This window comes from Lutzomyia longipalpis, chromosome 2 (assembly GCF_024334085.1).
Source record: "Lutzomyia longipalpis isolate SR_M1_2022 chromosome 2, ASM2433408v1".
Lineage (NCBI taxonomy): Eukaryota > Metazoa > Arthropoda > Insecta > Diptera > Psychodidae > Lutzomyia > Lutzomyia longipalpis.
Genome location: NC_074708.1, coordinates 19654885 through 19671330, shown reverse-complemented (window position 1 = coordinate 19671330; position 16446 = coordinate 19654885). Strand labels below are relative to the sequence as shown.

Below are 16446 nucleotides of genomic sequence, written 5' to 3'. Positions count from 1 at the left end.
GCAATGTCTTTTATATATTATCTTTGTTCGAATGCAAGATGTTTCAGCTCAAACTATTTTTATTGTTTTATTAGGGTGCCGGGGTCTCGAAAAAAATGCACGCAGAAGATTTCTTTGTGGCACATATCCAACACATATACCGGAGGCCTAATTTTTCTCACCCTTTCCTACCCACACACAAATTTTTCTCCTCACAATCAGCACCCTCTTAAGTATTTCACAATATTCAGTTCTTTGTGGAATTTTCCATCGAAAGTACGCAAAATATTTTGTCTTCAATCAGTGAGATATGTGAAAAGTAAATTTAATTAATTTTTATAGTAGTTTTTAGAGTGAAAATTGTGGAAATCCGATTGTTAAAAAAAAGGATAAACATGACAAGGTATTGTATAATTTAAATGAATAACAATTCTTTATATTACGAATTGATTTGCAATAAATAAAATTATCAACTTTAAATTCAACCAACTAATTATATGATTTTATTATCTTGCAGTAAATCAGACTACATACAATAAATAGGAGAGATATATGGATCTTATTCTCATCGAAGCCATCCGGTCTGTACTTTGATAATTTTCCGAAGGTAAATATTTGTCATGAAATTGATTAAATCCAAAAATTTATAAAATTCAAAATATTAATTCTTGTTCATATTTAACAGATTTCACCGAATGAGCGCATATAGCCCATCTTGCGCGCTGTAAACCCATAATCGAATTGTGAAAAATTCGGTTGAAGAAATAGGATAAACACGAAAAGGTACTGTATTATTTGTATAATTTATAATCATTAATTTACCAATCTGTTTCCAATAAATTTATCAACTTTTTATTCAAAACTAATTCTATGATTTTACTACCTTGCAGTTAGTTAATCAAACGACAATGAACAAAAGGAACATGGATCTTATTCTCATTGAAGCCCTTCTATCAGTACCTGGATAAAGCATGCTGATCACAAATATTGATTAAAATAGGATAGAGGAAATCAATTCGCGAGAATTGAAGTTTAAAGGTAAAAACATTGTTCATAAAATTATGTATTAAAAATTTATTATATCAGACAATTAATTTTAATGTAACGTTTTTAACAGATTTCGTCAATTGACATAAAAAGCAGGACTTTCTCGATTCTATGAAGAGGGGAACTTTGGAGGAAAATGACGCTGAATGTTGTGGACACTTCATAAAATTGCCCAACTTCACTGGACACATTCTCTTTTTGTTTTAACAAAACGGGGTAAAAGAGACATTCATTTTTTTTTAAAAATTGTTTTATGTTATCAAAAGTTCAATTATTTATATCACAAAATATGATTGATGTAGTTTAAAGGACTGTATTTTTTTTTAACAAAATGTCTTCTAAATGTAAATTAAAATTTAAGTATAACTGCCTATGTAAAAATTATGAATATTGTATAAAATGTACCTACTATGAATTAAAGTGAAATAAAAACGATTTTTTATGAAAATCAAATTTTTAAAATTTTGGTAAAAAAAACTGGATTTCCAGTTGGCATAGCTAAATTTTAGTAATCCAAGAATTTATAACAAATAGTTATGTGTACGAAAATTTATGTTGGCATTCCTAAACTTTAGTAGTATACAGACGTAAAACATTTTAATAGTCATAACTAAAAATTCTGTTGAGAGAACTAAAATTTTTCGTTTTGGGCAATTACTAAAAATTTTAGTAAAAATTCTTTACTAAATTTCTTTACTAAAGTCCAGTCAGTGCCAGTTTTAGTAATGATAACGAAATTTTGACTTACAGTATACTTATATTAAAAGAACTTCAATTAAATATAAATATTTTGACGCTAAGTACGGATTAATCAATAACCATAAATGTCACAGCAGTGAAGTGGGATTTTTGAGAAAAGTCACGTTATTGGCTTTCCATCTTAGCTGTATGGAAAATTATGGATTTCTATAAGTGTGAAAGTGGAGTGTGTTTGGCACTTAAGCGGTCCTTTCTCTTCTTATGTGACAAATGTTTCAAGGGGGAAGCAAACTGTAATGGCCCATAAAAATTTTCATTGGTATTCAATTTCGGAAAATTCATCCACGCGGCATGAAGTGGAGTAGGGGGCGAAAAATTGTGGAAACCACTTAACGTGATCAAAAAAGAAACAACTTGCGGGTGAACAATGCGGTGAGGAACTTCCAAAAATATATGTCTTATGCCTCTCACAATGATATTTTTGGAGACATTCCGTAATCGTTGGTGTTCCATTCATTTAGTGGTGATTGTTCCTTGGTTGAGATTCAAATTATGATGTTTTCTACATATATTGCAATTTCAAAGTATATTTTCACATGCATTTTGGAATTCCTTTAAGGCACGCACCTTTGCGTGGAAGGAAGTGAATGAACAAAATGCAGAAATATCCATTTGCTAATTTAATTTCAGTTATTCAAGCAACTTTTTTTCTTGACAGTGCTCAAATAGATACAAATCACCGGAAACATTTTGTTACGTTACGGTATTTTAATTTTAAGTCATTCAGCAATAAATAATTGCGCACATGAGTAACATATGTATGTACATAAAATGTTTATCAACTATAAACCATCAAAATGCTCGTGTATTTCGTTTATTAAACAAATTATGTAATTTGCTGTGTAGCAGTTGAGGGTGGGATGACACAGAGAGAAGATTGAGCCACTCTTCTGTGATTCGTGGATTCCCTATATTATCCCCCTTCCCACACTACACTCCGACAAGTATCACACTGAGGAGGTTTGCTGTCAGCTCTGCAACGTTCCGATTCAGTAAATTATAATTCAGCGCATTCTCCTTGATGGGCAAATTAGTAAGATTTTGAGGTATAATCATACGATTCAGCCGTGATCGCTTGTCGGTGTGTGCTCACTGACTGTGGGAATCTCACACAGTACAATCCCACTGCACCGAGTCACGATCTATAACAATGAGGAAGTTATGAAATTATTCCACTTGGCTGGATGCATCCAATGAGAAGTGATCTGACTGTCATGATTAAATCCTCCTTCACTATGTGAGAATTAGAATTTTCTTGGTGAGCTCATTTATACCTAAGGTATAGGTATATCTTTTTTTATACAATTAAATTCATCGAATTTTACAAAATCCATTGAATTTATTTAAAAAAGAAAACAATAAAATACTATAAGCTTTCTTTTACGTTCTTACCTTAATTGGATTTCAATTTAAATTTTTTTAACGATAACTATTTTTTCAGAAAGTCCTAAAGTTGGTTTTCCCTATTCATTCACAATTTTTAGTGGTAATTGAGCAAACAAGTAAGGTGTGCAATTCAGAATGAGCAGCCTTTATGAGTTATACTTTAAAATTGTGAAATATACTCGAGTTTTATAAATTGTCATGGATATGAAAACTTATATTTTAGTCGTTATCCAACTCTAATTATGAGCATGCAAGAAAATTACGTCAGAACCATTTTACAATATTCGTGGGGTATAAAATGTTTAAAAGTCGGGGAAACAGCTGGTGTGTTTATGTTTGAGATTTGCAATTTGAAGATACCTATTCTCAGACATAGTTGGAATGATAGGAAAATTATTGCAAAAGTAATAAATTGCATCATCGTGGTGTAAGCATTGACCGATCTCCGCCTCCCATCCATTGGAAACACTTCTAGATAGTCATCAAGAATAATCTCTCTGTCTGACAGGTTGACGTTCAATCATTCAATTGGTATAATTTTGAGCGTGGAATACCAATCTTCAAGCCAAATCGCAGATCCACGCAGCGCATAATTATTCTCTGATGTGAGAATAGAGCTAAATCCAAATTTCCATAGAATCTTCATTTCAGACATCCAACCGTTTTCATTTCCACCAATCATTTTGGCATAAACAAGACAAGGATGTGAATCTGTGGATCTATTATGCAATTTTTAAATATTCAAATTGATAATTTTAGTCTTCTTCCAGCTGTATTTCTATACCACTAGTTATTAAATATATATTTTTTAGACCTTTCAGACCCTCTTACAAACAAGTGAATAGGTGATAGTCAAATTGCCGACTCTCCGGCAATTGATCAAATTTCAGAAATTCACTGCAAAATTTTTCATTAATAATTAAATCTGAAAGCTGTAAACAAGGAACCTACATAACAGAATTTACATACCTACATGTTTAACTACTAAACGAATAGCGTAATCCTATGATTTCTTGTACTATTTTGGTCTGAACAAATTAATAATTACATTTAATAGAACATCAATGATAAAACTTCCTGTATGAGATAAGGAGCATTCTTTGGGTAGTGGAACGGGGACACTAAAGTGAAAGACATTGATGGGATTAAAATATTCGATTCTTGGATCACTGCTGACATCTAATTTCCATGCAAATTTATCGCAATTTCATTAAATTTAATTTTCAATGGATGTTTTTCCCATCCATATTAAAACAGAATGTATCGAATACGTCAAGATAGGGTGGTATTCGCCCGAGAAGTGGTTACATCATATGGGGGGTGGGAAGATAAAATTCAACCTATAGCTTCCCCGCCGCGATAGCATATTGGCCACCCACTGGCCACCCGGTATAGCTGTTTTTCAGGGTGTCAGTGAGCAATAAAACGAAATTGTTTGTGTGCACATTTTTCAGTAAACGCGTCTCGTTTACAAATTACAAAATTAATTCCACTTCTGATCATTTCGCCAATACTGAATTGAAACAAGGGTACACAGCTAAAAAGGAAATTTCCGTAGGGTGTAGAGAAACATTTTTATTGAACTTTTTATTTCGCTCTCGCTGGCTCATAAAAAATGATCTGTTAAAATGACCCCTGGATGAGTTTTCCTTTTGTACATACATATGTATACATGAGGTTTATACAATGTACCTATACGAAAGTATTTTATTGGTACTTCCAATAGACCTACCTTTAAAAAAAAAAACTATAAGCATTCACTAAAATATCATTACAGCCATTATCATTATCAGGTACAGCCATTTCGAAAAAGTTAACTTGCCACAGACAGACAGAATTTTTTTAATGGATTAACATGAAAAATTTTCATAACATTGTTTCATATAACGGAAATACCTTGAATCTCACAAAAAATTCCTGAATAAATGGATCGTTGTCTAGCCTTAACCCAAACAAACATTTGTTTTCATAGCAGAAAAATATTAAAAAATATTTATGAATTTAATCAGTGCTTGGAATGTGCTACACGCCATACAAGTATTGAGGGGCCTGAATGAAAGGGGGGCATCTGAAAAAAAATGAGGCGATGATTTACGAGAGAATTTTTACTATTAGGAATGTTTACAACAAGTAAACGGGAGTTTTTATTTCATTGAGATGGTGTCAGACATAAAATTTTCAAGCAATTTCCTGTGTTGATCTTTCAAATCGTTTATACCCGTACTCATATCACCCGCTACTCTATGATTTCATGTGTTTTTCACTCACCAATATTTTGGATGATCATTGAGTTGAGATTTCCAGACTGCTTGGATATTGCTGCCACACAAGTGGAAGATACGGAAACATAGTATTTTTTTTTGTTCACTTCCCTGGTGTTCTATGGTAACAGGTTCATGTGAAGCATTCGTCATAATTCACTTCTGTTCACGCAATATTGATGAGTTCCGCGGAAGGAGGAGGTTTATATGTGTAAACAGACCAGCCGACAAATAGACAAGAATTCTTTGTTATTGCTGCAGTCAACCCTTGTCTCATTATTAGCTGTGATTCTTTTTTTATTGGAATATCAAATTGGGTGGGTAGAATTTTAAGACACATCACTAATGCGCCGGTGTTATGGGGTTTCCCTCAAAATTTTCGTCACAGCTACAGCAGCAGTTGTTCCTCGCGTGGGGCCATTAATCATGTGAATAGGGAAAATCAACACAGTATTCGAAGAATTATGTGAAAAACCAGACACCAACTAAAGGATTCAGCACATGACACGTTTAACCTCTTAACCATGTTTTTATTTATAAAAATTAAATGCTTTAAAATACACTTTTTACGCTCATTTTAAGCATGATTTCTTTTGGGGGAAAATGAATATATCAAGACGCATCTCTCACTATTTACCACAGTTTCAACATAAAAACTTTCCAACAAATATCATACAAAATCAGAGCTTAGAGTCAGTGATGATGAAAAATACACTTGAGGGCTGTAGGAGCACGCGACAACTGTTTATCATACACAAAGGAAGATGTGAAGATAGTATGATGTTTAAATTATACAAATAACAACTATTGACTCTGTAAAAAAAAATACTCTCATCAAGGGCACCCTGTCTGATAGTTCAAAAGGGTTTAGACAAAGGTTTAAGTCGCTTAAATAACATATTATACATATTTTTTTTTATTTTACATATTTTATCAATCGACTGAATGAACATAGTGGATACATAAAAAACAAAATGTACAATACAAATGTTAAAAAAGTAGAAAGGGCACAAAATAAGTTAATTAAGTCAATTTTCAACCTTAATAAATTTACAAGAAGCTCATATATTTACAAACATTATAAACTGAAACCAATTAAAGAAATAATTAAATTGCATCAAATCACACATATACACAAAAAGAAAAACAATTATATACACACGCAAAACAAAATAACACTAAAAGAAACAGGAGTGACTAGACGCAAGACTATCGTTAAAAATATTTTCCCTCGAACAACAAAGTTTGGTATTCACTCAGTCAAATTTCAATCTATTACACACTATAATAATTTAGATGAAGAAATAAGAAAATGTATAAATTTAAAAGAATTTAAAAATCTAATATCAAAAGGATGAATTCTCACAATGTTTAGGGCTCCCGGTCGATCGCAACTCTTAAACTTTTCATATGACTGTAAAATTTATGTATAGTCCATAAGGAATCTTTATGTTCACTGGGCATTAATAAAGTAATTCTAATTCTAATTCTAATAATTACATATAGTGTATTTGATTAAATCTATTTCTTCTTACTTTTAGGATTTTTGATCGATTTAAATGAAATTTTAAATAATGCATAATGTTTTTTTTTTTCATTTAACCCTTGGATGTAAAATTAGTTAAGCTAGTTTGGAAAGAGTGGGGGAGATGAGGTCAGAAAGGGTAAGATAGCAAACTGCGCCACCATATTCCTTATCTGTAGTATTCGTTATTTAACCAAGGAGGTGGAAACCTATATAGTGATGGCTACTCCTAATGGTCCTCTGTAACACTTTACCGAATTCAGTCAAGATTGGCCCATTATGTGTTTAGTATACAAAATAGTACCTAATGTTTATTGAGATTAAAATATGAATTCACTTTTTGTAGAAACATTATTAATTATAGAAGGTCATTAACATACTTTTCCCTCTAAAATCTGAGAAGGTGCTAATATTTTCGAACCGACCAATTATGTATTATTTTTTTAATTAATAATAAAAAAAAAATATTTTTTTGATCATAACAATTTATGGTGTATAAGTAAAGTATATACATAAATATACAATATTTTTCTAACAGTGCTACCGGACCGCCTCTTTTATCTTTTGCACGCACACTACTATGTTGTTCACACTCATGGTATCGAATTACGGGGTTACCAATACCCCTTTATACCTACATATCAAATACATATTTCATCATAAAGTCGAGTGCCTTTTCTCGGGTGGCAAGAAAAAGTCACAGACCGTATGGGTTTTTCTCTACCTGTACCGAGATGGCGAAAGCTGTATCATGTATTTGCTTGAATCGTCATGACGGTTTAATTTGGATGAAAGTTCAATAAAAAATATTAATGATTTTTTTTGTACATAAATATTGAAATGAATCTCTAAGATTTTTTTTTATTTTTAATTAATCGACGCTTTCATAAATTGGAGCTCTACCCAAATTTGCACATGCGTCCCATTACATAAACAAAAACGCTGCTTGTAAATTATATGGTTTGTCCCTTTTGCTCACACATATTGTATACTCACGCCATCAAAATGTGAATGAATTTTATTATATAAATTCACAAACGAATTGATTTTGTGTCCGGAACAAATTAAATTTCGTAAATCCACTCTCCCCATTGAAACATTAGGGGGTAAATTGAATGAGAAGACGAGTAGGAAAATTGTCAACCACCCACCTCACTCATACCATTACTTACTTGCCTCAGGCATTCAAATTGCGTTGAGATTGGGAGTCTGCGTTTTCATGATTTTTTTATAACTCTCACTTGCAGGAGTGTAATTATTTTATCATGGTTCATAGTTTTGGGTTATAAAAAAACTGTATTATGGTATAACCTGGTGCATATCTGGATAAAGAGATTGATTTAGACATTTTTACTGTAGAGAATGATCATTACTTGTATCTAAAAAAAAATTGATGTAAAACAATTGTATGGATATCATAACAAGATTGTCTAAGGTGCTATTGTGATAACAGTGATAATTTATAAAATGATTAATAATAATTTATTGAATTCCTTATACAGACTAGTGTATCGGACTTATAAAATGATTAAGGATTAGGTTTTCCTAAACTTGCTTCTTAATCTGCTTTACAAGCTTAAGCATATGATACCTATTGAAATTGATATTCTCAGATGTCTATACCCCTTAAAAGTTAAAAATATGAGACTATGGATATGACGATAAGAACCACATTAGTATCATTTGCCGAAAATTTCTCTAAATGTTTAAAGTTGGATACCTACACTATATATTCAAAAGTTTGCAAAATTTTTAGCAACGCCAAATTAATTACCACATAGAAACTTTTTTTGTATATGTACATTTTGTGGATCGACTATTGCTCATATTACCTAATATTTTGAGCTTGAATTAATCTCATTTTTAGAGTAAATCGCGTTTTAAGATGATGATGCAATTTAATGTGTTATAGATATGCATTTTTATTAAGAGTGTGAACAGTATGGTTAGATTAGTTGATGAATTTGTCGTTTGTACTCATTTTGATTAGATTAGGTCGTCAAGTTTTGCCCCTCTTTTTTTTTACAACAGCTTGTAAATAAAAAATAAAAAATTGCTTACATTGAGCTTGGTATGAAATTTAAAATCGGTATGAGTGAGTTTGTGGCGATGAAAAAGGCGAATAATGCAAATGATACATGGTCCGCAGAGGTGTACGGTGCACGAGGGGAAATGTCATAAAAGGAGTGAATACTTCATCGTGGCACGCTCCAAAGGGGCTCCATTCCATCATCCCAATACTGGACCAGATTGATGTGTGTCGGGGGATCTAGCTATGAGATCCGAGAGATTTTGCACATCTACGAGTGTTCACCTGTGCTGAACTGGTGAGTCAAGATTTCTACCTCATTTTGCGTCATATCCAATACCTCAATTGAACGTGCAATCATGCTGAAATGCATTTGTCCCGGTGGCCGTAAATATCTTAACCATATCAACCAAGTGGACAAGGTGCTCAATACATACACCGTGCATGCGGTGGTTTTACTACTAAATGCGCTGAGTTGAGAGTCATAAATCAATATTTTTCCCTGTTTTGGGATCTCGCGATCGAGATGCGAAAATCATGAATTCATAACGCAAACTTGCGCGGGACATGATTTGTCTCTGGCTACAACTAAAGGTGATTGTATCTGGACTTTCCCATTTACGACACCTCGACAATGTTGTTAGTTTTGCAACAGATTATTCCCCTTCTTAATTATATTAAATTCAGTGCAAATAATGAGTGATTTACAGTTTCTGTCTGTGAGATATTATATTCCAACTTCTTGTCAAGAATCATATAGCTTTTGTTTGTGTGGCGTGTATAAAAATTGAAGTATAGTAAAAATAAAATTATTTTTTTTGTATCCAAACATCCATGTCCTTATACATAATACGTATGTACATACATATATGTATTTCGAATATTTTTTCATAGGATTTTTTAGGTGGCGCCTAAAATGTTTAGACCTTACGTGAAATTGAAAGAAAGGGTATTTTAATTGAAAATGTAATTGTACATATGAATAATGTGACTCTCTGAGAGAACCCTGCGATGACTAGAATTGATATGGATTTGAGAAAGAGGAGAACTCACATATAAATTCAAGTCCAGCAGTATTTGAGAGTACTATATAAGTCGTGACTAATTATATTAATTAAAACTATCGTAATTAATTATTTGGCTCAATGTAAATTCCATGTGATAGTGCTTGTGTATGAAGGAGAAAAAATAGTTAGAACTCTCTTTACATGCAGTGATTCATTTGCTTTTTAGGAAGTTCGAGTTTTTCTCTTAATTCAATTGACATAATTTGCCATATATTAAATAATTTAATTTACTTTCAAACTGAATACTATTTCTATAGAATCCATTTTGCAACTTTAACTTTTTAACAGGTTAATTGTTATTAACAAAATTCATATTAAAGGAATTAAAAAAAAAATATTGGGTAAAATAAGAATATATTAAATATACTAATTAATTATAGTTAAACTAATACGAATATGATTCATAATCTTTGGACATGTCGAAATAAAATTAATAAAATATATTCAATAAAGAAATTTTGTCTATTTACCTTATTGTTGTTATTTTCCATCAAAATCTAACGTTATTTTAATACTCTTGGTAGCTATTAAAGAAAACATATCCCTATTGTGTGTAATCTGAACCTATTGAAAGTTTCTTTGGAAGCATGTGGAGTAGATTTATTATATATCTGCCTTCTATTAAAATTCAAAGTAAATGTGACATAATCTTCAATACTGAAACGTGAAAGGAAGTGAATAAAATATCCTTTTTGCCTTTTTCACCTTACAAAATGATAAAGATCAATGAAAGAAGTTGGTTTTTATGTTTCTTTTTTTTTCTCTATCACGTTTTTGAGGGACTAACTTTGATGACACCTCAAAGCGCTTTTTTCATTTTTTAATTTATTGTGGCGCCTAAAAATTGTGATTCTCATAAATTTCAACGTCTTTCTCATAGAATGGAAAATTAGCACATTTCAGTTTGCCTTACGTTAGTATTTTTATTCTTCAAATATTTACTAAATTATGTAAGTGTTGTAGCCAATAACACAAATATGGAGAGCAATAAAAAATATTATGATCATATATGTATACTTTATGGCATTTCCTGGATTTTCTCACAACTAATATAAATTGATTTCGAATAAAAGTTACAAAACAATAAAATATTTTATTTTGTTAATTGATCTCTTGAGTTTTCAGTGAGTGCGAGCTAAGCAATTGAACAATTGGCAGTAAATTGTTGGCATGTGATTTATGGTTGGCATTTTTATTGCACCAACACGATAAAAAGATGTGTGCATGCGGTGTTTGAAAAGTATATACATATATGCACATATAGACAAAAGGACCTCCGCACTCTGGTATTTTGTCATAATTCACTCAACTCTACTTGTCAATCACTTTAATAATTGTACGAGGTGTCTTAAGGCAATTTTCTTCTCGTTTATGAAGCTAAACTTGCTATTCATAACATCCCATTGACTCACTTCTAAATGCTTTCGCACCCCACACGAATGCAAGTGTTATTTCTTGTAAAGTAACGATTGAGAATAAAAAAAACTTCAACGGGAGGAATTAAAGCAACTGCATAAAAGTGTACCAGAGTAGAGGGAAGTGATGTACTAAATAAAATCTTACGCAATCTAATGATTAATACGAAAAAAATATTTGGCCTATTTGGTGCAATTTCATTTCTTTATTTACGCATAAATACATATAGTTCATGATAAAATTATAATATGTAGTAGTTCGTATCTACAATATAGCGGTCTTTTATGCCTTTTCAATTTTGGAAATTTGAATGATTATTTTCCACTTACATTTATAATAAATGTTTAAATGAAAGCTAAGAAAAAGAAGGCAAAAAATTAAAACCGCCGTGTTCATAATTTGTCTTGAAATTAAATAACATTTCTTATATAGATTGAATGACATATGCAAGAAACTCATTTAAAATTAAAAAAGAAAAAAATCCAAGAAAACTTTTGGCATCGAGGATCATTTAATAAAAAAAGTGGATTGCAATAAATTAAACCAAGAGGTGAATTTGTCACATTTCACCCATTGGTTTCCGTCATGCCGTGATAGTTTCACTAATGTGGCTATTAATTATTCAATTCATAAAAGTCAACAATAGTATACTCGCGCTTAGACAATGGAGTTAATGTGGAATTCTGCACGTTAAATAAAAAAAACGAGGAATGATCTTTCGTAGATCACACGAAATTTAAATGTATACTGCAGAGTTTGCAAGTTTGTTTTGCCTAAAGGGAGAATAAAGGCATTTAATTATTAGAGGACGTAATTTGTATTAATGCAAAAAGTCTGTGTGGTACGTGCGGTACCTATTTAAATTTTCCATCGATGTTCGATCTCGCGCAGTCTTTCTATTGCATATTGATACATGTATAAGCGTTTGTTGGAAGTGCAGTGGAATTTCAAATATGAACCACCAACAGTGACAACGCATGTGATTTCTTTGTGAATTATTTCTTATCCATTTAACCTTATGACAATTATATTGCTTCTACAGCCAGTCACGCCAAACTGGCTTTTGTAGTGTGGGACAAACATTATGGTGAAAAAAAAAGCATAAAAATTGTTATTGTGAATAATATCAGAGTCGTTTTTACGATTTCTGCTTCCTATTTTAAATTTAATAATCAGCGTATGAATTAATTATAAAATCCTATATAAAGAAATATTGTAGTATTACACTCTTTTTAAAGATATATAATTTTATATAGAATCTGTTGTATTATATTTGCGTAGCGTATACGTATACATGGAGAATGGCTTAAATCTGTTCATGTATAGGTAAAGTTTTTAAATCATATTTTATTTATTTATTTATATTTTATTGCGGGTTCCATCCAAATCATATTTTGTAGAGTAGATTTAAGTGAAAATCCATTAATCAATAGTGATGTAAAAATGTGATTTTCAGTGTTCAATACGCATAGGACATTATGCTTCCTCGTTGACACATGAATGATTTCGAGAGGGAAATCTTTTCATCCCCCAGTTTAATTCATCAAATTGCAACCCTTCAACTTTTCCGTGATGAAAGACGCTCCCGCTTTTCCATTGTCTTGTTTTTGCCCTCTTTGATCGGGTTCGCCGGCAACAATATGGGTGTTTCAAAATAATCATTGAAGATATGTGTGTGGAGTGGAACAATGTGCCACATAAATTCCAATCCATCACGTCAGAGAGCGTGTCCAATTCGGTAGGGACTACTTTGTTACACTTTGACGGTCATTGAGATCATATGATCAAGCCACTCGCATATTACCAAGTCATCGTCTCATGCGCAGGTGAGATTTATCAAAAACACGATAAAAACTGTGCGATGAAAACCTCGTCATCACTATACCAAAAATAATCTTTGCTCTCCTGCATAACCGTCAATTTCGGCTTTTAGTTTTTTATGAATAAAAAATTGTTTTCGTATTTAAAATTATGATTTTAAAACTTTACGAATCATTTTTGCATTATCCTGTAACACATTTAATAATTACAAGAAATGAATATTTTTCAATTTTGACATATTTAATAAAGGCTCATTATATTTCTTTAATCCGGTTAGTAAAATTGGAGTACATATTGATGTTTGTTTAAAATGTACACTAGTAGTGGAATCTGTACTAAAGTTTAAATAATGTATTAAAATTCGATTATCCCTTATTCTGTTCATAAGAATGAATTGGTTTTAAAGAATTAATAAATTAAGCTTATACATATTACGCCAAAAAGATATTTTTATGAGATTAAGTATATGCATAAATTACTGATTTGGTGAATCTGTATAAAACTAAATTACAAAATTTACATAGACTAATGCGAAAATAGCAACTACAAGACTAAAAAATTAATTGATAATTTTATAGAACAGGTGAATTATTGTAAGAGATTTTTAGAGAAAAAAATGGAAAGCCGTTACAGAAATGGTCAAGATCGTTTTTGTAGGTGTCGCTGAAATGTGTGGACTCTTTTAAACTTTTCTTTTTAATAGAAAATTGATTGTTCAACGTGTGTCTTGCCCACCTGCGTTTTTGCCCCAGACTTGGGATCGTGTGGCGTGAATTAAAAATCTACTCACAGGAAATTACGCGTCAGCTTCGCTTCTTGTACAATTGTGAATTGTTAATTTAAGATTAATTACATTTAGAAAATGTTCTGGATATTATTAATAGTATATGCAGAGAGTAAAATTTTTTTCTTTAACTTCACAACCATCCAATCATTCATGGTTCGTCACACAGAAAATATTAGATGCGGTATCCTTTTTCCGATTTCATTAAATTGAATGAATGTTTTAGTATGAGATTATGGTATTCTTCAGGATGAGGATGTAGATCTATTTTGCAAAAATGCAAGTCATGGGTTATTAATTTATGATTTTATTTCAATTCGTTTTTTTTACGATTATCTTTTCTTTCCATGGATGTTTTTTCCTTCTTTGAAAAAGTTTTGATTTTACTCAAAAGCAATGGAAAAAATTAAAAGTTATGGTTGATCAAGAAATACTTCTTTTAGTTGCCCAAGACGCGTGTTTCAATTTAGAGAATAGACGAAATTGCAATTTATTCAAGCATCTCGGAGTAAGGTGGTTTTTGTGAATAATATTCTCTGGCACCTCTTGTAAATACCATGAAAGTAATTTTCAAATTAATAGAAGTTGATAACTTTTGTTGTCCACCCTGAAAGTGAAAAACGATTGATTTGAGTGACTTATTGAGTTTTTTTTCCATTCATGATTTCTCAAAAGCATCAGAAATGTCGGACCTGAACGTACTACATTGAATTTTAAATACGACTCACTTTTTGGTGCGATTTCACATTATAAAATAAATGAATTTCTGGAAAGTATTTTCCAATGTGAATTATATCGCAAGCAATTGTTTTATTCTATTTAAGATGAGAAGAATGAGAATGTAGAAAGAATTTCTTGTGAGTCCACTATGGCCCATTGACACCAAGTCTTTTCATATCACCGTATTTATTTTAAGCCATAATCGTGAGAAGATTCAGCCCCCCCCCCCAACATTCTCGTAGCGAGCTTGCACTATACAAAAGCTTTCATCGAATTAGAAAAAGAAATATTTTATCATATTTGCATTTTTTGTATGATAAGAATTTTGAGGTAAAACGACGTTGAAGCTGTTATTTTTTTGTGAACGCTGCAATATTTGTTTCAGTATTTGTAGACAAAAAAATATTCGTGGGACATGTGTAAAATCATACGTATTTTTGGAGAGTTACGCAGAAGTGAGGAATATTTACATTTAAAATGAAGATTGGTGCCCAGCCCATTCACCACTTATAAGGAATTATTTACCCCCTGCAAGTTGAGCTAGCTGTTAATATAGTGTTTCCTCTAACATATATTGAGGCTATTTTTCATAATTTATAGTTGCTTTTAGTCACTTTAATTTTGATAATTTTTTCCTTCTTTCTTCTAATTCAAAATGCTAATTTTCAGTCGATGGTCGTCGATTATAATTTGTCATATTTGCCTGACTTACGAGCCACTTCACGCTGCCTTGGTTCACATGGTTATAACTTTTATGTATTATGACACAGAAAGGCCGATTGAATAAATAAATACAAAATTGACACACCTGCTGATACAACAAGAGGGTCTCGCGCCTCTTTTCCGCCTTTTACATTGTGGGTGTCTGCTGATGTGAACGAGTGACTCCCTGTATTATATTTATATGTGCCCCAAAGAGCACGGCGGTTCCCGGCCGTATTCCATTTCGGCCAAAATGTATTCCGCGCGGGATTCCCGCTCAGGCACCGTATGGTGCACCATATATGATGGTATTGGGAAAAATTTGGTACCCAAAATCGGGTCGTGGCTCCATAGCAGGTAAAATTTTACGCCTAAATTTGGGAATACCATAGGGATATCCGTATGGTGTCTGGAAACAGCCTCTGCCACGACTGAAAAAACTCCTACATGTAGGCAAAATTTTTGACATTTTTTTTTCTCTTTCCCTCTCACTTATCTTTCTTTCTCTCAAACACATTATTTTCTCTACCTAATGCTCTCCTTTTACAATAGTGTTCCCTTTTCTATTTTGCCTCACCGGGAGGCAAATGACCAAATTTCATGGAGATGTACTTTGGCAAATATACCTCGTCTTGGCAATAATATTCACAAAGAAAAATTCACGCGTTTTCACGCGTGAAAAACATATGCGAGATTGATTTTCAGATAGGATATAGATTAGAAGAGTCATAAATGACCTTCTCATTTCATAAAAATTAATATTTCTTTGAAAAATTAGAAAATTAAAAAAATTAAAATTATACCCACATCATTATGCTTATTTAATACAACATTGCATTATGTTTCTTAAGCTAGAAACATTATTAAAATGGCATAAATCGCTTTAGTTTTTAATAAATAAAATTTTATAAAATATCCATGCCACGTGTAGCTAAAAGTACCCTCAAAAA

At 31.7% G+C, this 16446-nt stretch overlaps 1 long non-coding RNA gene across 1 annotated transcript; it reads left to right on the top strand.

Annotated features, from left to right (window-relative positions):
- The first annotated feature begins 364 nt into the window (after positions 1-364).
- Positions 365-1061, top strand: LOC129789506 (uncharacterized). The gene is made up of 3 exons (XR_008750460.1): positions 365-586; positions 665-762; positions 870-1061. It is a non-coding gene; the product is annotated as an uncharacterized LOC129789506 (long non-coding RNA).
- Positions 1062-16446: the final 15385 nt, after the last annotated feature.